The 23210-nt window shown below is 37.1% G+C and overlaps 1 long non-coding RNA gene and 1 other non-coding gene across 4 annotated transcripts in view; both read left to right on the plus strand.

Moving 5' to 3' along the window:
• LOC150065478 (uncharacterized) overlaps nucleotides 1–23210 on the plus strand; it is a 118330-nt gene that overhangs the window by 62414 nt on the left and 32706 nt on the right. For 2 of the 3 annotated variants that reach the window (XR_016534778.1, XR_016534776.1), the window contains exon 2: nucleotides 17292–17366. This is a non-coding gene — a long non-coding RNA (uncharacterized LOC150065478). Of the gene's footprint in view, nucleotides 1–17291; nucleotides 17367–20752; nucleotides 20892–23210 lie in introns of those variants that run through there. The other variant, XR_016534777.1, reaches the window with a different exon arrangement.
• On the plus strand, nucleotides 21495–21633 carry LOC150065479 (U4 spliceosomal RNA). The gene has a single exon (XR_016535030.1). It is a non-coding gene; the product is annotated as a U4 spliceosomal RNA (small nuclear RNA).

The following is a 23210-nucleotide window of genomic DNA, read 5'->3' on the forward strand; positions in this document are numbered from 1 at the left end:
TTTTGCATCAATGTTCATCAAAGAAATGGGTCTATAGTTCTCTTTCTTTGATGAATCTCTGTCTGGTTTGGGATGAGGGTTATAGTGGCTTCATAGAATGTGTTTGGCAAAGAGCCTTTGTTTTCAATTTCGTTGAAGAGCTTGAGGAGTATTGGTGTGAGCTCTGCTTTGAAGACCTCATAGAATTCAGATGTGAATCCACATGGCTATGATGGAAGGTCTCTTATTGCCATTTCTATTTCAGTGCTTGAAATAGGTCTGTTCAGTTGGATTAGGTCTTCTTGGTTCAGTGTGAGAATGTTAATATTGGCTAGAAATCCATCCATTTCTTCTAGATTCTCAAATTTGTGGGTATAAAGGTTTGAAAAGTATTCCCTCATGATGCTCTGGATCTTGGTAATTTCTGTCATGATATTACCATTCTCATCTGTGATTTTGTTTATTTGGGTGTTCTCCCTTCTTTTTTTTGGTAAGTTTTGGTAAGTGTCTGTCAATTTTTTAAATTTTTTCAAAGAATCAACTCCTTGTTTTGTTGATTCTTTCTATAGTTTTTTTGGACTCCAATTCATTTAATTCTCCTTTGATTTTAATAATTTGCTTCCTTCTACTGGGATTAGGCTTGGTTTGTTGCTCTTTTTCCAAGACCTTAAGGTGCAACATTAAATTGCTGGTTTGTGATTTTTCCAGTTTGTTAATGTAAGGCACTCAGAACTATAAATTTTCCTCTGAGTACTGCCTTTGCTGTGTCCCAAAGAAGCTGGTATTTTGTGTGCTCCTTTTTGTTAAATTTCATGAACTGTTGAATTTCTGTTCTGATCTTCTTGATGACCCATTGGTGATTCAACAATGTGTTGTTCAATTTCCATGAGTTACAGGGTTTTTGTTGGTGGAGACTGGTGTTCATTTCCAATTTGATGCCCTCGTGGTCTGAGAGAAAGCAGGGAATAATTTCAGTGTTTTTGAATCTGTCCAGGTTTGTTTTATGCCCTAATATGTGGTCAGTTTTGGATAATGTTCCATATGCTGCTGAAAAAAACATATATTGTGATGTTGCTAGGTGAAATAATCTGCAGGTGTCTGTTAGATCTAGTTGGTCGATACAGTTGTTCAATTCTGCGGTTTCTCTGTTGAGTTTTTGCCTGGTTGATCTGTCCATAGGTGAGAGTGGTGTGTTAAAGTCACCAACAATCAGTGTGTTTCAATCTATGTGTGATTTTAGTGAATGTAAAGTTTGCTTGTTAAAGTTCGGTGCTCCAGGATTAGGTATGCAGATATTTAGGATGGTTATGTCCTCCTGGAGGAGAGATCCCTTTATTAGTATGTTCATTACTTTTCTTTAATTTTCTAGTTTACTCATGGTTTGGTCAGAAACAGTGTAAAATTGCCAAATGTTTCAAAAATAGTTTCTAATCCTAATAAAAATTAGTTTACCTGTTTTATAGGTTGTGAGTATAATTCTTCCATTCTTCCTCTGAGATGATTTTGGGCTTAATTTCTTCTCTTTTCTTTTTTTTTTTTTGCCAGTTCTGGGCCTTGAACTCAGGGCCTGAGCACTGTCCTTAGGGTTTCTCAAGGCTAGAACTCTACCATTTGAGCCACAACACCACTTCTGGCTTTTTCTATGTATGTGATACCGAGGAATTTAACCTGGGTCTTCGTGCATGCTTAGTCAAGCACTCTACCACTTGGCCAAACTCTCAGCCCCTGAACTTAAATTTTTAATAATATACTTAAAAACCATAGTAATCACAAATTAAATATGAAAATTTTATGTTTTTAACTTTTAAATTCTTACAAGGTAAACAAGGTTAATCAATTTTAGTTGATTACAGACAAGTTCCAGTGATTTGAGCAGAGAAACCAATTTGATGCCATCTAAATTACAATATTGCCTTTTGTGAGGCATATAAGATGAGAACTCTGCACATATAATTTTCTTAATCTACGAACTGGGGTTATTCATGCATAAATGTTTCATTATCAATAATGTTCAATATCAATATTCTTCAGTCAACTCATGTGAGGTAAATTAAAATTTTCTTTATTAATGAAGGAAACTATAGTTTGAATGAAACATCAGCTCCCTTTGAGTTACAGAACACATGAATTTATGATATTTTATATAACTCAGAAAATGTATAGTCTAGCAGGGATTAAAATTTAAAAATGGTGGGGAAACAAGATGATTGGGAGGGGGTGGTGGGAGGGAAATGAGGACAAAAACATAAGAAGGGGTATCAATGTGTGAGAAGTAATACACCTACTATCTGGCGAATGCAGCTGTAACCCCTCTGTACATTACCTCAATAATAAAAAATAAAATAAAAAAATTAAGAGTAGGGTCATGAGATAATAGAAAGAGATTGGTCATTTGTTTTTGGACAGTCTTGTGCCTTGAACTCAGGAACTGTCCTTGGGCTTTCTTAAAGCTAGAGCTCTACCATTTGAACCATAGCACCATTTCTGGCTTTTTTCTATGTATGTGGTACTGAGGAATCGAACCTGGGTCTTCATGCATGCTAGGCAACCACTCTACCACTGGGCTAAACTCCCGACCCAGTCATTCTTTCAACAGAAATAGATTGATCATTCAGATCTTGAGATATATATATATATATATATATATATATATATATATATATATAAATCTTTCTTTGTCTCTTTGTCTCTCTCTCTCTATCATCTGTTCATACACTTATAAATCAAAGCAGTATCAATTTTATTATTGACTTTAGTCTCAGTGGTCATTCTATGCTATTTGTACCAATATGTTTGGTTGGCAAACAGTGATAAATATTTTCTAATAAATAATACCCTGAAAGCAAAAGTCAACCCTAAGTTTCACTAATAATTTTATTTAGATTGTTAGAAATCACATTGGTTTAAAGAGGTAAACATACAGGTTTAATTTCTGGGCAGGGTCTCCCCCCACAACTACACCCCCCCATAGTTCTTTGCCCTAAGACTGTTGGTTTAAACTCTCCTGAGAGACATGTGTAAGTTTAGGTTTCAGGGCTTCTGGGTTATATGACTTTTCTACTGACAAAGATAAATGTTGATATTTCCTGGATTAGTCTACAATTAGAAACTGAACTTTTTCTCCTAGAGGTGAGTCTCTGGAGACTCACATCATTTCTCTTCCTGAGGAGGAATAAGTTACTACCTTTTCCACATATTATGCTCCTCAATGGCTTTGAGGGGAGAAGGAAGGCCTAAGTGAAAATAAGTTAAACCTTCACAATCTCTCTTTTTCCTTATCACCACCATGACCAACCCCATGAATGCCAACACCACCCCTGTCACTGCCATTACCACCATTACTGCCTTTGACATCATCATCATCATCATCATCATCATCATCATCATCACCACCAGCGTCATCAGCGCTACTGCTATTTATTGAGTATTTCCCAGCTAGGCACCAGGCTAACTGTTTTTCAGATACGGTATTATCATTGAATTCTTACAATGGGTTTTATTATTTCTAGGTTATGCCAGAGGAAGCAAGAGCGTCAGGTCATGCAGATGGTATAAGACATAGTTAGGAAGCAAAAGCCTTTTGTGATGGCTCTTTTATGGTCGGGATGATAAAAAAGAGAGGACTGCATAGAGAAAGGAACATTTGTCATGCATTTTTAGTCAGTCAGATGGTTTATATGCACAGTTATTTTTGTCACACTCAACAAGCTGTGGGGTGTCTGATACTACAGATCTTACAACGGGGGCTCAGTAAGTTTAACAGTTTACACAGTCATACTGCTAATGATGGAAAGCTCTAGATAAGACCCCTGTCTTTACTCTTTTCCACCAAACCCAGCTTTAGGAAGAGAGTTGGATATAAGTTAAAAATCTCCATTCTGCTAAAGTGCTTGTTTTCTGACTAGGGTAAATAGCTCAACTTCCACTGGCCCCTCAGTGGATTCACTTGTGAAACAGGGATAAGATGGTGTTGGTGGATTTTGTAGGATTAAATTACTATGTGTATATAATATAAATTATGCAAATCAATACTTCATAAGTATGCAGTTCTAAAACTACTAAGGGTGGAAATTAGATGCAAAGTGTTAAAACAATCAGTTTCTGGGAAAATTGAAAGAGAATCATTGGTATCCCGGTTTTGAAGATTTTCTTGTTGGAAGGAACAAGCCGTGCAACATTACCTTGTAGAACGAGGTGCTGGAGGAGACAGCCATGTTGGGAGTAGAAAGCAGTCATGATCACACCCAGAGAAAATTGTAACCTGCATAAAAAGTTTACTGCATTGGCACTTGAGCTTTTGTTGTGAAAATCCAAGAGCTGAATCTGCCTCATGATTATGACTAGAAAAGAATTGGAAGTGAGCTCACAGCACAATGCTTATTACTGTATAATGGGAACTGTTTGTTTCTAGAATATTCTATCTGGTTTTGACCTCAGCAGGATTCCTACAAGACAGTTTGGACAATGGCATGACTCAAAGAGCAGTTAAAAAAGATTAAGGAACTACTTCATTAGACTCAGGACTTTTCATGAAAAGTGATATGACATGGAATAGATATGAAAGCTGAACTGACCATGAAGAAACAATGAAAATGACAAATTATATGAATGCAAAATTGTCACAAACTTTCAGGGAAAATGCTCAAAGAAGCTGTAGAAAACAAAGTGAGAGAGAGAGAAAGAGAGAGAGAGAGACAGACAGACAGACAGAGACAGAGAGACAGAGATAGGGAGAGAAATTAATTATAAAAATACAAATAGCTTAAAGAAATAGAGAAATTCACAAAGACTTCATTTGACTATCTCTGATTTCAGTGTAGGTGGGATTCAGTTGAAGGAAGCAAAGTGAAACAACCCTTGACCTCTAGAAACTCAAAACCAAGGAGTATATACAATAGAGTTCAATTATGATTAATTCATTTAGGATTCATATCACATTTGTGAATGTGATAAATTCTAAAATTATGTGGTTATAGTAAATTTGTAGTGTAAAGTATGTGCAATAGAAACTATACAAATAAGATGAACTGTTGCTTTTCATTTATTACCAGAACTAGGATCAGGAAGAGTGTTATGTGGGCCAGCAGCGGCGGTAAGTGTTGTTATTATGACAAAATTTCCCCTTTAGAGTGGATGAATGTTGAGTCACACTTTTCCTAGCAGTTTATCTACAATGTACATATATGACAAAGTGAGTCATGAATCAGGTGATGTTTGAGAAAAAATAAAGAAAATATAGACTGTGCCCCTCAGTAGATGAATGGATAAAGAAGATGTGGTATTTATATACAATGGAGTTCCATGCTTCCATCAAAAAGAATGACATCACTCCATTCTTAAGGAAATGAAAAGACTTGGAAAAATCGTATTAAGTGAAGTAAGCCAGACCCAAAGAAACATAGGCTTCATGGTTTCCCTTCTTTATAATAATTCATTTACATCTAGGATTCTCCTAGCAGAGGACCACAATAGCTCAAAAACTATGTGCATAAGGCCATATAAGACGAGACTACGTGAAATGAACTACAGGATATGGAAATAAGAGCTTTATCTTTGTGATTGTTGTTCTCTTTTTTTTTTTTGCCAGTCATAGGCTTGAGCTCAGGGCCTGAGCATTGTCCTTGGACTTTCTCAAGGTTAGAGCTCTACCACTTGAGCCTCAGCACCATTTCTGGCTTTTTTCTATGTATGTGGTACTGAGGAATCGAACCTGGGTCTTCATGCATGCTAGGCAAACACTCTACCACTAGGCCAAACTCCTGGCCCAATGATTGTTGTTCTTAATGTACTATGTGCAGTTACTTATTTTCCCGTTATGGTTTACCTCATGTTGTTACTATATCTGACTTTGGTACCTAGTATATTGTATATATGTTTATTTGCTTATTGGAAATAGGGAAAGGGAGGAGGAAAAACAAGATGATTGGGAGGGGTAGGAGGAGAGAAAGGGGGAACAAAAACATGAGAAGGGTTATCAATGTTCAAGAAGCAATGTACCCACTATCTGACAAATGTGGCTGTAACCACTCTATGCATATCCCAACAATAAAATACAATTAAAAAAAGAAAAGAAAGAATGTTGGGCCATAGTTAAATTTGCCCACAAAATGAGGATCTGCTCCTTGAATGTGCATGCTTTAACAAATCTTCAAAAGCATTGTTCTTGTGACATCATTTATGCTGATTAACAAAGTTGAAAGAATAACAACTATTTACACAACTCAAGCATTTCCTTATATTCTGGTGCTTGATTTCTCTACAGATAAAGACTAAAGAAATATGCAGATATTGTTCTATATTTGAGCCACAGACTTAAAATGGAACTTGGTTACAATTCTAAAATAACCATTTCTTTTAAAAATGAAGGTTCACTGGAGGGCATGTCTTTCATATATATTTAAAAAGACAGGAAAGATTAGTTTTGAAGATGTACCCATCTGTGTCTATGTTTGTACTTTGAGGCAATCTCAATACAGTGTGCTGCAATATGCAGCTTCAGCTTGCTTATTTCTTTGACCATGTTAACAGGTAGACTTTGTCTTTAATTATTTCAGTCAGGCAGCTTGTTTGTGGTTCTTTTTAGAGAGAACAGAAGCTGGGAATCAAAGCTGTCACTTCTCACTTATTGTCTAAATTTGTTGAAATCCTGAGCAAACTTAGAATGTTTCATTTAAATATGAAGCAGGAAAGGGCATAGGTCATAATAGTATAAATATAAGATTGTGTATTTTGTGCAAAAATTTTGGCAATATCTTATGTCTTTAAATGTCTTTGCTATATTCAAATAATGAAACTTTGGAATAACCCCAAAGAAACCATTCAAGGTGATTTCCCACAGAGGTTGGGAGGAAGATGGTATAGATAAGAAGCGGGTGTATGTGTTTTATTATCATCCCTACTTTCAAAGCATGATATGTATTACCTTTCTGTGAATAAAGAAAACTAGGAAAACAAAGTCCACTTGGGAATACAATATATGTCACTGGTGTGTTCACTTTCTGGGCACAAAAATTCATTCTCCAGCACAGGCCAGTCTAGTTACTCTAATGTAAGCTTCCATGTTTAGAGCACCAGCTGTGCATCAGCTTCTTCAGACATTCCCCCCACTTAGCTCCTTCAGCAAACTTTCCAGTACATGTTGTTCATATGAAGAAATCAAACCTGGGATATATTGACTGACCAACTTAAGATAGAGAGTTAATCTTATCATGCCCATAACTGGCATCTTCTGACTTGAGAGCCAGTACACTTTCCTGACTACTGTACCATGCTGACTGGACCTTCTTCACTGAGATGTGCTGATTACTTCCTGGACTCAAAGGACACATTCTCTTTTTGCTTTTGTTTTTCAGTCTTGAACTTAGGATCTGGGTGCTGCCCCTGGCCTTTTCCTTTCACTGAAGGCTAGTATTCTACCACTTTGAACCCTAGCACCACTTCCAGTTTTCTGGTGGTTAATTGGAGATAAGTGTCTCAAGGATTTTGTTGCGAAGGCTGGCTTTAAACCATGATCCTCGGATCTCACCCTCCTGAGTAGCTAGGATTTTAGGCTTGAGATATTGGAGCCTGGTGACTCCACAGTGCTGATCTCATAACCATGTCATACAAGCATCAGCAGTGAAGACAGACACAGGAAGAAAAAGGTCTAATTCTGGTAAGAAGGGCTTTTAGTAGAATGAAACACATTTCATTGAATTGAGAAGTTTGTGGCAGTTTTCCCAGAGATGGGTCTTGGAAGACAAATGGTGTTCAGCCAGCAGGAAAGGGGGTTACATTCCAGGCACTGGGAACAGCATGTTCAAAAGCACATTTTAAAAGAGCCTTCCATTTTGAGAAACAGCCAAAAATCTGACACGTCTAGAGAATTAGGGTAGTTCAGAGAAACAAGGCCAGAATTGGGAAGGATCTTATATCCAAACTTTATTATTTAGGATTCTTCCTGTAGCAATGAAAGCCCACAAAGCTCTTTGTTTAGAATATGAAGAAAGAAAATGGATGAAAATCTACAAGAAAAGTAGGATAGGAGATTATGAGTTGAAAGGGAGCTGGAGTTGATTCTGGGAAACAAAATGATTTTATCATATCCTATGTATAGGTTTTAGAACTACATGTATATATACCTTTTTTTGTCTTCATGGGACTTGAACTCTGGGCCTGGGCACTGTCCCTCAGCTCTTCAGCTCAAGACTACTTCCCTACCCTTTGAGCCACACACCACTTCTAGTTTTCTACTGGTTAATTGAAGATAAGAGTTGCATGGACTTTAGTGCCAGGGAGAATTGTGCAGAACATTTGACAAGGTATGTAAAAGAGGTACATGTATGGTACATGTATGGAAGTGTAATAAAATTTGTGTAGATATGTAAGCTGTCTCTAGAGTGATCTGAGAAACTAATAATACTCGTAGCTTGGGAGGAAGATTGGTAACAGAAGGTGCAACAGTGATTTGCTTTGTGTAATTTATGTTTTGAACTATGGGTTATACACTTGAAATATGTAAAGGAAAAAGATATTTGGTATGGATATTTGACAAGTTTCTTGGAAGATTACTTATGAGTTAAAGGAGAAAGTATTTTTATTGGGTATGTTTTATAGCTTAATCATATTCAGGTATAACTTGAATATAACAATTTTATTGTTTTAAACTTCACAATCCAATGTTTTTTTTAGTAAAATTTACAAAATCCATCATCATAATAGTTTAGAAATGTTTTCATTACTGTAATTAAGATCTTGCATACTCAGATAATTTGAGTTAATCTCAGTCAATCCATCCCAGGGTAAAAACTTGGAGAAATCAAGGGAGGAAGTAGCACTGTTCAAAAGGAAACGTACTCGAACTGGGAGTTCGGCTTAGTGGTAGAGTGCTTGCCTCGTATGTACAAAGACCCAGGTTCGATTCCTTGTTACCACATACATAGAAAAAGCTGGAAGTGGTAGAGCACTTGCCTTGACGAAAAGTCCAAGGACAGTGTTCAGGCCCTGAGTTCAAGCCCCAGGACTGCCCCCCCCAAAATATACTCATTACCTGATTTATGTAACTGTAACCACTCTGTACATCACCTTTACAATTTGAAAAAATTATCCCATCTTAAATAGTTTTTTAATTCATTTCTTGGGTATATTTGAATATTTTATGTTATTTTTTGTCCTGTCCTGGAGCTTGAGCTCAGGGCCTCATTCTCTCACTTGGCTACTTTTGCTCAGGACAATCAGTCATTCTTCCACTTGAGCTACACTTCTGCTTCTAGGTTTTTGTTGGTTAATTGGAGATAAAAGTCCCATAGTCTTTTCTGCCCAGCCTGGCTTTGAATGACACTATCTGATCTCAGCCTCTTGAGTAGGTAGGATTATAGGCATGAGCTAACAGTGTGGATGTTTTATATAAATGGAACCATATGATATATGACATTTTGTGCAGGAATCTAAAACCAGAGTATTTTCTGTACCTAGACTGCTTCCTCATTGCATTACCTACATAATTACCTATATAAGGCATTTGAATGTCTAACTGCATTAGTTTTCTATCATAACCAATAACTGTGATATGATGGCATTAAAACAGTAGGGATTTATTTATAGTTCTCGTGTCATAAAATCCAAGTCAAGTTGAAAACAGAACTTTGGATCTGCAGGAGAAATTGTTTCCTATGTCTTCTCGTTTCTCGTGGCTTCAAGTGCTTTTTGGCTGTGGTGACATCACTCCAGTCTCTGCAGCCAACTTCTTTTTTATTGTAATATATAGTGGGGTTACAGTTATATTCTCCAGATAGTAGGTGCATTACTTCTCACACATTGATAACCCTTCTCATGTTTTTGTCCCCATTTCCTTCGCCCCACTCCCTCCTAATCATCTTATTTTTCCCCTTACCTTTCCTAATTCAAATGATCAAATAAACATATATACAATATGCCAGATAACAAAGTCAGACAGTAGCAATATGAGATCAACCAAAGGGCAACAAAAGAGAAGAGAAGTAAATAGTACATTAAGAACAACAAGGACAAAAAATAATTACAATAAAAATATATGAAAAAAGAACAACAATCACATAAAGCTCTTGTTTCCATATCCTGCAGATCCTTTCATTTAGTCTCATCCTATATGACCTTATGTATCTAGGTTTTGTGTTATTGTAATCCTCTGCTAGGAGAGTCCTAGGTGTGTACTAATTATTACAAATGAGGGAAACCATTGAGCCTGTGTTCCTTTGGGTCTCTGCAGCCAGCTTCTTATTGCTCTCTCCCTTTCTCCCTTAGTCTTTCCCCTGGGATTTCTTTCATCGAAATCCAAATTAAATCACACCCGCAGGCTTGGCTGATTCGGTTGGAAAGGAGATGAGAGAGGGGAAACAATATTTACCCGATTTCATAACTAGAAAATTCTGGAGGACATTTAAACAGAATGGGAAGTTGAGGTTGTTACATTCATTAGGTAAAAAAATAGAATGAGGATAAAATTATTGAGAATTTTATTCCGAATCTTAGTGTACCAAGGCAATCAAATAGCCTTAAACTCTGAGACCCTCATACATTAACAAAGTGAATTATGGATGACATAGTTTCTGTGAGTCATTGATTCCATCTTGTTCAATTGCTTCCTTGACCTCTGGCATAGTCTTAGATATTCTAGCTCTTAATATTCTCACTACTAAACACTGGAGCATATTAGTTAACATGGAGGGAAGATTCTTTTCTGCTAAATGAAGGGATTGTTCAGGGAAGAGGAAAGAGGATGTAAAACTATAGTATTTAAAAACAGGTACTCACATAGCTAGGCCTCAAAGAGTGGGAGGCATTTCTCATTGAACACCAAGAGAGCCCATCCTCCCAGAAAGCCCCTGTCTAATTATGATGCTTGGATCAAAAAAGATCTGAGATAGTTCTAGGCCTCAGATGGAAGAGTTAGAACAGTAGAGGAATTGAGGCATATTGAGTAATTAGGACAAATAGCACACTATCCATTTAGAATCTAGAAATCTTGTTCAAGTCAATGTTACTATGTATTCTAATTGTTTTCTTCTAAATAAAATGTGTGTGTGTGTGTGTGTGTGTGTGTGTGTGTGTGTGTGTGCGCGCGCGCGCGCATGTATATGCATAATCTATACAGGCATCCAGAAAACCATACCCACTCTCCCACATTTCCTCAATTCAACTGGATGTTTATACTGTTATCCCCAGAGAAAAGTAGCTGGAAGTGTTGCTCAACTAAGATTTGCATTTTTTTCTTGTTGCTGGAAGATGGCAGTCAGAATGCAGTGAGAAGCTCAGGAAGGATGCTGGTCAGAGGCTAAACCCAAACAGCCTTAGCTAGAAATGGGGTGTGCATGTGTGGGGTGGTGGTGGTAGTGGTGCAGGAGGGTGGTGGCCAAGAAAAGTGCCTAACATTCTTGCAAGCTGACATCAAGCCTCCAAGTTGCTACCCTCTGGTGAGTCAACAGCAAAAGGCCCACATCGTTCGAGAGCTGTTGTCCAATCAGAAGATGCAGTGGCATGCCTCTGAAATCATTCCAAACCTCAGCATTCTGAAGGCTTCAAACAGCTCCTTCCGAGAAAGAATGCACACATGATTAAAGTTATGACAAGCACAGAAGCTATAATAATGACAACAAGATAAACTCTATGTGTTTTTAAATCAAGTCCTTGGAATTTATTCATTTGAAAACAGTTTGAGCTTTCTTTTTATGCTGAGGCAAGAGGGTAAGATGGACTAATTCGTATTTTTCTTGGTATATTAAAGTCAATATGTACCAGAATGACAATGATGTACTTGATAACATTGAGTTTCCAGTGACAGTTTTTGCAACTCAAGCTGGCAAATATAGATATCTTACAGTGAAATTGAAATGAAATGTAAACACCCTCTTCCTTTAGAATTAAAAATCACATATGCCATCTATCTGGCGAATATAACTGTAACCCCTCTATTAATTATAATAAAATATATGAAAAATCATATTAATGTTTAGTAATTTCTCTCCATTTTTTCCACTGAGCAGAAATCAATCAGATAAAAACATGCATGAGGCAAGAGGTAAATTGCTTGCTTAGTGTAGCCCAAACCCTTTCATGAGGCAGGAGCAGAGTCCTTTTCTAGAGCATAGCCACCATATGGTATAGCCCTATTGTGGAGTCCATAAAGGGGAATGGCATGGTAAAGATTAACTATGTTTTACTTGGCAAGGTCAGACATTAGATGGCATGTTATAAAAGTGTTAGGAGAGGACAGAAACTGTATATTTGGAGGCCTACGATATTTTAACACCAGCTTTCCTTACAGTACTGCCATCTGGCTTAGATTGTTCCCTTGCAGAACTGAAGATACTCTGGCTATGACTTTCAAAAGGAAGGAGTTTTATAGTAATGTTTGTGGTTCTGTAGCACCACTAGAAAAAGAGAAGAATTGAATTCCCTCTGGAGATACACCTAGTGCACTGACACTGTGTCTACAGGTCTCAAAACCTATGGATGTCTCTTCCATGCTGTGTATACAAGATTAATTGGAGCCTAAATTATAGTTGCCTATTCATTCATCCATTTGTTTATATAAAATGTATTTTGCATATTCCAAGTACTATACATTAGAAATATAATTTTCATATTATCAAATAACCAGAATTCAGAGAAAGAAATAGAGAAATATATTTTAATGCAGGGTAATCAATGCTTTAAATAGGGCAATATATATTGAACTCTTATTGAAGACAGAACTTTTCTGGAAATGTAAATGAGTTTCTACACTATGGCTAAAAGGAAGGTTTTATTATGAGTTACTTTTTAAGAGAACAGAGGTCTAGAGAAATTAAGTACTGTGATAAATTAAGTACAATGATAAACGAAAAAAGAACAACAGTAACAGCAGAAAATCAAGCCTAGATAATTTGGCTTGAGGTTTGGCGGTGTTACCACTCATTTGCAGATTTGAGAAAAGTTGATTCAAACTGCAACACCTACAATGACTCTTAGCAGCTAGGGAATTTTATTTTTGAATATATAAATTTATTTATCTATTTATTTTAAATTTTATTTTATTGTTGAGGTGATATACAGGGGGATTGCAGTTACATTCCAAGGAATTCTTTAAATGACATGGTAGGTGGTTATTGTGGGGTGAGGATGGCTTACAGATATATGCAGCTGCATTTGCAAAGACTACTGTTTGTGTATCACCATGGCTAATGGAAGTGATTAATTAATGTTGGATGTCTCCATGGATTGTTTTTTTTTTTTTCCCATTGTGCTGTTCCTGGGGTTTGAACTCAGGCCTGGGTACTATTTCTGGGCTGTTTTATTTTTCTTTTCTTTTTCTCAAGGCTAGCACACTATCAATTGAAGCTATGGCTTCACTTATGGATTTTTTTTTGGTGCTTAATTGGAGATAACAATCTCATTGACTTTCCTGCCCCCGATGGCTTTGAATAGTGATATTCAGATCTCAGCCTCCTAAGTAGCTAGAATTATAGGCATGAGCCACTGGCTTTTCTGCATTTATTATGCTGATTCTGATATTTATTATCATGTAACAAAATGGCTTTAACACTTAATAGCTTAAATAATCAAGATCATTGGTTAGCCCAGGACAGTTTGGGCAAGGTTTGGTGGAGACAGATCCTCTTTAGGCCATGCAGTATTTATTGAGGGTGATTGAAAGATGACCTCTTTTTACTTCTATCTTTGTATGATTTCTTCATATGATCTCTACATGGCAGCTACGGATAGCAGAACTTACATGTCAACAAAAACCTCCAAAGATGCATGCTATAATACAGTGAACTGTACAGTAGCTATATTTAATAACTTTGGAAATCCCATAGCCTTCCTGATATTGACTGTTTGTTGAGGTAGCCAGGCACCAAGGTCTACAAATGCTTGGAAATCAGGTCATATAAAGTTGCTATCGTGAGGTAAAAAAGTAGATATGGATTATGATAGTTTTGACTTTAATTATATGCTCTATACTTGTTTGCAAGTTTATGTTGAGAAGATTATAACACATTTGTGTTGAGTCTTAGTTATTATTATTCATTTATTTATTGTGCTAGTCCTGGCTTGATCTTAGGAACTTGGGTGTTGTCGTGAACTTTTTTTGCGTAAGGCTAATTAATGCTTTACCATTGGAGCCACAGTTCCATTTCTGATGTTTTGATGGTTAATTGGAGATAAGAGTCTCCTGGACGTTCTTGTCTGGGCTGGCTGTGAACCAGAATCCTCAGATCTCAGCCTCCTGAGTAGCTCAGATTACAGGCATGAGCCACTGACACCCAGCTAGTTTCCTTATTTTTAAAGTAAGGATAATAGGGCTGGGATGTAGCTCAGTGGTAAAGCGCTTGCCTACCAAGTGCAATGTTCTGGGTTCGATCCCCAGTGCCAAAAAAGAAAAGACAAAAAAAACCTAAAAAAAAACCAACAATAAAGTAAGGATATGAGTACTAACCTTGCAGTGTTGCTGAAGAGTGAATAATGCATGTAAACCAGGTGCTAGTGGCTCATGCCTGTCTGTCCTCCTTGTTACTTTAGGAGTCTGAGTTCTGAGGATTGTGGTTTTAAGCTAGCCTGGGTAGGAAAGTCCATGAGACATTTTTTCTCCAATTTACTACTAGAAAAGGAGAAGTTGAGCTGTTGCTCAAAGATGGTAGAGTGCTACCCTTGAGCACAAAACCTCAAGAACAGTGCCAAGGCCCTGAGTTCAAGCCTCATGACGGACCAAATAAATAAATGCTAATCCCTTAGCATTGAGTGCTAGCATAAAATATGTGTTTCATATGCAGGATTTGAGATTATTGATAGGATGGTAGCGTGACAGACAATGAATGGGAGAGGAAGAAGTTATGGCCAAGTTCTGAGATGTCTTTGTAAGCAGTAAGTAGTAATAATAATTTTGTGAAATGATAATAATAATAGTCAAAGTTTACCAAAGATAAGGTACAGTGCTGAGGAGTAATTCGCCTAATTTAAAAAAATTAGGGGATGATGACCCAAATAAGTGTGAGTGTAAAAATGATTATGCATGTAATTACTCAATCTCAATAAAGGAAAAAAAAATCTAAGGACTATTGTAAAGAGCCACTAGTATCCCACCTAATAGATGAGATGAGGATCTTTTGGAATCCTCATTTGATATTAAGAAACATTTCCAAGTTGTTAGTAGCAAAGATGGGATTTGAGCCATGGTGATGAATGCTTTTCAGAACTTGTTTAGAATAGTCATATTTAAACCAGATGGCTACTAGAAACCACTAAAAAATGGAAGCAAGGTAGTGATGAAGCTTGATCTTTAGAAAGCAGTAAGGCCTGTGTATCAGAGGCTTCTAGGAGGGTGAACTTTAGGAGATGACTTCTCTGGTTCAGATGAGAAATATTATAACATTTGCAACATGAAAGGCATGAGTAGTGTTTGGGATGTGGAAGGGGTCTTGAGAAAATTGTGACAGGCATCATGATGACAGACTGGCTGTGGCGAAAAAGAGCAGCAGTCTCTGTGGCTGTAGGTCAGCTTTGAGTGCTGGCACTGGCATATGCATTATTACCCAGGGCTCTAAGTGGAGAAAGAAAACAACCCCAGGGTGTCTTCTTGCCTAAAGCATATTTCCAAAGCCTTTGCAATCTTCGTCTAGACGAAAAACAAACAAAGCACACTCCCCTGAAATGCTGGAAACCCTCCCCACTTGAAGCTCTCAGATCTCTTACCTTGCAGTTCTAGCTTTCAAATTCCAGGCTGAACTTCCGTTCCCACACCCTAAGTCCTTGTACTTGGGATTACAATGATCATTTGTGTCTACTAGATGATTGTTCCTTCCATATCAGGGGCCAAGGGAGGATATCTTAAGCTGTTTTCTTCTGTCCTGACTTCCTCTACCCTGAGACTGCACATGAAATTTACTGGTTCTTGGCAAAGGGGAATGACTGGTCATCCGAATCTTCCAGAATGGTTCAGAGATTGGAACTGTGAGCTGTTCTTTCACGGTCAGTAGGACTTTCCATATGAGGTATATGTTGACAGTGTTATTTAGTTTTACAGTGAAGCAGAGGACAGTATGTACTTGGAAGGACAGAGAAAGAACAAGTGCCATTAGGTAAAGCATTCCATAGTTCAAATGAAGAAATTTTTGTTTCAAGGTCTAAGGAACAAAGCAGCTATCAACAGGAATGTTAATACAAGCAAAGAAACCAACTGATAACCCCAAATGCCCACTTTTTCTGACTCTTTTGTTTTTTAAAATTATTTTTTTTCAACTGAGGTTATTTCTGAGATTGAAAAATGTGATTTTGATGCATTTCTAGGATGCATTGGTGTCTTCTCTTTCCTGCCTTGTTTTCTGTAATAAAGAATCAATCTCTAAAAAGGAATTTCACTTTATTATGATAGTATTCTGAAGTCACTATCCTTCTTGGTGAGGTATGAAGATCGCATTTTATATTTCCTTGAGGCATACTGAGTGCTCTGTTTACTTCAGTGTTTCTGACAAAAGATTAGTTGAAAAGAGAGTTCACTCTAATTATTTGAACATTTGTCTATGCACATGACTTGTACACTCAATAATTATTGACTGTGCCTTTTATGGTGTGAACCTGCAAATCTAACCTACCTAAGCCTGGCTACTCTTCTGCTGTAGGGCTTCAAAGATAGGCTCCCTTCATAAAGAGGAAACAGGGAAGCATAAACTTGGCTTTGCACACTAAGTTATTCCTTTAGAGAAATCATTTATGCACCTAGATAAATGGAAATTTATTTATTTATTTATTTTGTCACTTGCAGGGCTTGAACTCAGGGCCTGGGCCCTGTCCCTGAGCCTCTTTGTGCTCAAGGCTAGCACTCTTCCATTCAGCTACTGTGTCATTCCTGGTTTTTGAGTGATTAATTGGATTTAAGAGTCTCTTGGGAACTTTTCTGCCTGGGCAGTGTTCAAACCATGATTCTTTGATCTCAGAGCCCTGAGTAGCTAGGATTATAGATGTGAGTCACTGGTGCCCTGCTGGAGTAGATTCATGATGTAGAAATTCACAAATTGATAACATTTAATTAAACATTTCCTATGAAACTTCTTCAACTAGTGAATGGCAGTCAGTGAATAAATGACAAGATTCTATTTTTATGTTATCACCCATTACAGGTGATGAATATCAATGAGTCTGAATATAAAAGTATAGGTTTTATTTGCAAGCCCTTTTACTTGTGGAAGAGCTCCAAACCAAGAAAAACTAAGCCAAAGGAAGAAGGAAGGGAAAAAATAATTTGGTAGACTACATTTCTTTTCTTCTTAGTTAATCCTGTATTGAAGAGATTCCTTTATTTTCTTTTTTTCCTCTCTCAGGAGCAAACCACTTGGTTGAGACAGCCTCAGCAATGTAGCCACAGTCTCCAGAGCAAATAAGAAGCAGTTACAAAGGTAAGCTAAGGAATAGAAATACTTTAGTAGGTCATGTCACCTGACAAAAACTTTGGACTGATCCTTTCCTGGTTCAAGAGTTCAGCCATGAGATCCACTTTCCCTATCAGCTGGACCAAAGTGATAAGGCTCCAAAGGAAAGGTTCTTTATTTAATTGTCCTTGTGATATAAAGGTTGTAGCGATTAGTCTGTGTAGAGTTATTTTGGTTGGCTTTTTTCTTCTTTTGAAGAAATCAATGCCTCTTCTAGATAGAAATGGAAAATGGAATTTAAGTGCTTTTCATCATTTTTCTAACACTACTGCCACAAAACTTTTATTCTTGACAAGTTTTTTGTGAGTGCTTATGGAAGGCATAAGTAGGAACTCAGCTTAAGACTGATGAGAATCTGGGGATAAACATGATTCAAGAGCAGTCTTTATGAGAAAGATCAAGTGAAATATCGTATATCTACCAGATATAGGTGACAGGGATGAACAAGGAGTATTGCCTGCTATTATTCAGCCAAAGAATTGGGCCTCATTCAGCTGGATACAGATACCTTATGCTTGTTAATTCTAGCTACTTAGGAGGCAGATATCTAAGGATTGAGGGTCAAAGCCAGCCTAGGCAGGAAAGCTCATGAGAATATTACCTCCAATCAACCAGTAAAAAACAAGTACAAGGGGAGCTGTGGGTCAAGTGGTAGAATGCCAGCTTGATTCAAAAGGAGTGCAAAGTGATTGGAGTTCCAGTGCCAGTACCAAGCATTACTATCAGCACCAAAAACAAAAGAACAAAACAAAACAATGAAAAACCAAACCTGAACAATACCCATTAATCACTTCAGAAGTAGTCTGTGCCGCACTGATTCTAGCTTAAGTTTCTCTATTCCTGAATTCCTTGAACTATTCCCTGAATCTCTCCTACCTGATCTCACTTATTTTCCATTATACTCTTTTTTTCTAAATTGTAAAGTTGATTTATAGAGGGGCTGCAGTTACATAAGTAAAGTAATAAACACATTTCTTTTTGAGTAGTGTTAACCACACTCTCATTTCGCCTACTTCTGCTCCAATTCCCCCCCCCTCCGCTGCCCCAAGTTGTGAAGTTCATTTCCAACATAATGTCTAGTGAGTATCACTGTTGCTCCCCTGTCCCACTGTTTATCCCCTTTCTCTTCCATTTCATCTGGTTAGTAGGGCATTTTCTGCTGCTTCCATCCTACCTTCCACAAATTCAGTATTGACCCACAAGAACTGATTTCTGTGAACTTAGCGTTTCAGCTATAAATAAACATTAAATTAAGCAGTATCCGGGGAATCATTTCCAAATTCTACAGTTTGTATTGTAGAATCATACATGGTGTCATGCCAAACTTGCAATGACCTCTGTGTGCCTGGATGGTTGAACACACTCAAATGAATGTTGGGAAATAACTTCCTTAGGTGACTTTCTGTGAGCTAGGTGTGTCCCAGAAGTGTCACACTTTTCCCAAGGGAAGCCTTTCATTGAGTTTGCACTTTTACACTCCAGAGCATGTTGATGGCTGGGATATTGTTGATTTCCTAGAAGCCTTCATGTATCTGTCCTGTTGTTCTTGTGCAAAGCATAGTTTTTTTGTTTTTGTTTTTTTTGCCAGTCCCGAGGCTTGATCTTAGGGCTTGAGCACTTGGGCTTTCTCAAGGTGAGAGCTCTACCACTTGAGCCACAGCACAACTTCTGCCATTTTCTATGTATGTGATACCAAGGAATTGAACCGAGGTCTTCATGCATTCTAGGCATACACTCTTACCACTAGGCCAAGCTCCTGGCGCATGGGGCTTTTTTTTTAAAAAATTTAATGTCACAAATATTTTTGGAAATATGTCTTCCTTAGCCCCCACTTTACATAACCACACTACATTTTTTCCCCAACCTGCCTTGTTCTTCTCTTCCAATTCTCATTGTAAATCTGGAGAAAAGCAGTAGTCAGTACAACAGCCTGAATGCTGCTGCCTTGAAATTTCTTCCATCAGATTAAGCAGACCATCAGCTTTAAACTGGGATTCCCATAAAATCTCAGGGTATGAAAAAAATGTACACAGTTTATTTGCCACAATGTAATATGTATGACTTCTAGTTCAGTTCTCAACAGAGTCCTTGTGCTCATCCCAAAACATTATGAGCACAGACTATATTGTTCATACTTTTATTGGCATTCAGTCTTCTGTGTGCCAACCAGAATTGCTCATACAACATTCCAGACTCTCTCTAGTCCATTTCCAAACTCTTTCAAATTCCTCTCATAAACAAATTCCAAAGGCTTCTGAACCACATGATCAGATAGTTACATCATTGACCCAATTCTCAGTTACAATTTTCTGTGCTAGTCAGTTTTTCACCACTGTGACAAATGCCAGAGAGAAACAATTTAAAAGAAGAAATATTTATTTTGAATGACAGATTCAAAGAATCCAGGCCATGGGCACTTGCCTCCATTACTATGGGCCCGTGGTGTGGCCTCTAGACTCACACCATGGCAAAGAGGACATGGAAATATCAGTGCCACTTATCTCATGGCATATGGGAGAGAGACAGAGAGGCCTTCAGACTTCAGCTTCATGAAAAATTTTAGCAAGGTTGATTGGAAATCCTTAAGACAAAGATACCTATCAGGAAGGCTCTATATCTCCCACAAATGGACTTGCCTCAATTTCCCTCCTGTGCTTAGGCATTGACTGGGAGCAATCACAAAAGTCTGGCCTCAGCCAGATAGGATGAGGCTAAATGAAAAGACCTCCAGGATATGGAAACAAGAGCCATATAATGTGTGATTGTTGTTCTTAATGTACTATGTTATTTCTCTTTTGTTATCACATATTGTACACTATCTTACCTTGTTATCTGATATATTGTATATATATATTTGTTTATTTGAAATAGGATAGGGAAGAGAGAAAACAAGATGAGGAGAAGGGGCCAGGGGAGGGAAATGGGGACCAAGAAATGAGAAAGGGTATCAATGTTTGTGAAATAATGCACTTTCTATCTGGTGAATGTAATGTAACCCTTCTATTAATTACAATAAAAATATATTAAAAAAGAAAAGCCTGGCCTCAGAGGAAATGTTGGTAGGTTTTTGGGCAGCAGCTGAGACTCTCAGTCCATTATATTTCGTGCAGTGAGTACCATAATTACTACCAGAGAAAATGCTTTGGTTTGGTTTGTTCAGGAGATAATGAACTTCACTTCCATGCCTTCAAATGTCAGGTTTCTGAGAGGACTAATTATTATTCAGGATTTCTACAGTATCCTAGACTAAGTATTTTCCATGTACAATGTTTTATTTAAAATGCCTTTTCAATTTCCCTGATATTATTTAGTTAGGGGCTAATTTACTCTTAACATTCTGGTTGTCTTTGCAGCTTCTCACTGTAACCACTAACGTGATATACTCAAGGTGTCCTGAATTCTGTGCTTCTAAATCCTCAGTGTAAGTGGGTAGAGCATCTGAACCGTATAAATGTATCAGACAAAGGAAGCTTCATTCAGATTCACTGAAGTTTGGACCCCAAGGTTTTTGTGATTTATTTTTTATTTCATTATTTTGTTTTAGCAGATGAATTGGAAAACTGTCCTATCTCACAGGCTTCTGTTTCCCTGATAGCTTCAAGTTGCCCCTGACTCATTCATCTTGGTTCCTACTTTTTTTTTTTTGTAAGAGAGTGGAGTGGGGAAGATTTCCTCTAGAATGACCATAGATTGTACAAATGAAAAGAGAAATTTTGTTTTGGTTGACCAAATGTCCAGCTTTAATAAGCTGAATTCCTTCTCTTCTGAATTTTTCTACAGGAAATGAAAGTCTGTAGGATTCTGATGATGCTGTCAACTTCCTACAAACTCTACAGATATGAAAAGAGAATTCTATGATCAATTTATACAAATTAGGATGATGCTGGGGAGAGTGTATGGTCACTGCAGGGTCTCTCCTCTTAGAAGTGACAAGAACTTATACCTTTTACCTCATCAAGTACTTGGCAAGAAAGAGTGAAGTGAAATTAAAGGTCTGAAGCTAGGTGTGGTGGTGCATGACTGTAATTACAATATTTGGTAAGTGGAGATGAACTTAGGCTACATAGCAAAACTTGGTCTCAAAAATAAGGAGAGAACTTTGTGAAGTCGCAGTATCTTAGCCAGTGAGGTTTATCTGAGCTGTGATTATTGCTAATTGAAAACTTTTCCCAGTAGCCTGCTGTGACAACCTGCAATATAGTTGGCACTGGCAATTTTTGAATCTGTGTGGAGATTGAATAAAAGAAACAGCAACAACCCCCCAAAAAACCAAAACAAAACAGGGAGAAAGAGGTGGTAAAAGAGGAGGAGGAGGAAGAGGAAGATAAGAAAGATATTTGAAGAAGACAGTGATATATAGAGATAAAAACCTTTTTTTTTTAAAAAAAAATCTTAAACCTTCACACAAATTTTCTTCCCGAGCTTACTTTATATTGTCTTATTCCAGAGCATTTCTTCCCTTGGGTGTGTGTGGGGGAAGGAGATAAATGCAAATGAAGGAGCTGGAATCATTTTAAGATTCTCCCAGAATCATTGCTAGATGAGTACCAGCTTAGACAGAATTATGTACTTGGGGATTCTTGATGCTTTTCCAAAGTAAACAGGGTATATCTTCTTGGTGGGCACATTTATTTCTCCACCTATTTTTTAATGTAAAATTTAGTTTTATTTTTTGTAGTAATTGAATAATATATGCATTCATAGATTTTATTATGCAACATTATATTAGTATATAATAATATAGTATATTAATATCAATGCAGTATATTATATATTAATGTATTTTATTATATATGCACTTATATATTTATACATATATGATGTATAAAATCTTAAATATGTTCATATTTATTTTGGATAGGTAAAAATTTTAATTACATCCTTTAAAGATTAACATTTTACAAATTAGAAGGACTATTTTTCTTTTTTTCTTATGTCTGTCTGTCTGTCTGTCTATTTGTCTGTCTCTCTCTATATTTTTTGCCGGTCCTGGGCTATGAGCTCAGGGCCTGATCACTGTCATTGGGCTTTTTCAAGGCTAGAACTTTACCACCTGAGCCATAGCACCACTTCTGGCTTTTTTTTCTATGTATGTGGTACCAAGGACTCGCACCTGGGTTTTCGTGCATGCTATGCAAGTACTCTACCAGTAGGCCAAACTCTCGGCCCCTCTTACATCTATATTTTTAAAAATATATAACTTTGTTATTATCACTAAGGTATTCTTTAGGGTTAGCATTTCATAAATTGTGTAATGAATACTATTTCTTTTTTAGCCGTTTAATAGGTATTTTTTTTTATTGTAGGGATAATGCATAGAGGGGGTCACAGTTACATTCATCAGGTGCATCAATTCTCCCACATTGTTCTACTATTTGAGGGCAGATTTCTTTCATATCAAATTGAACCCAGATATTAGTATGCAAAATTCATCTGAATTTGGAAAATAAATCATAGGACCTTAAAGATATTTCATCCTTTGGAGCCACTTTATATTCTTGGGCAGATTTCCTGCTGAGCATTGCAACTCAGTTTTCAGCTGTTGATTATATCTTGTTGGAAAAGTTTGATAACTATCTATGGAATTAGAGGGTATATTCAACACTCTGTAACCTCTTTGGTCTCTTTCCATAATTGAATCAAATGACTTTAGGTACTATCAATTTCTTTCGCTTTTGACATTGTGGAGGATATCACAGTAATAATTCAGAGTAGTTTATTCAATATTTAATTAAACTCAAGGCTGCTAGAACTCAGAGCTTTAAGTGGGTGAGAAGCTGAGCCAGGGTGATTCTTCTATATCTATTAATG

Source organism: Megascapheus bottae, chromosome 3 (assembly GCF_031878675.1).
Source record: "Megascapheus bottae isolate mThoBot1 chromosome 3, mThoBot2.hap1, whole genome shotgun sequence".
NCBI lineage: Eukaryota > Metazoa > Chordata > Mammalia > Rodentia > Geomyidae > Megascapheus > Megascapheus bottae.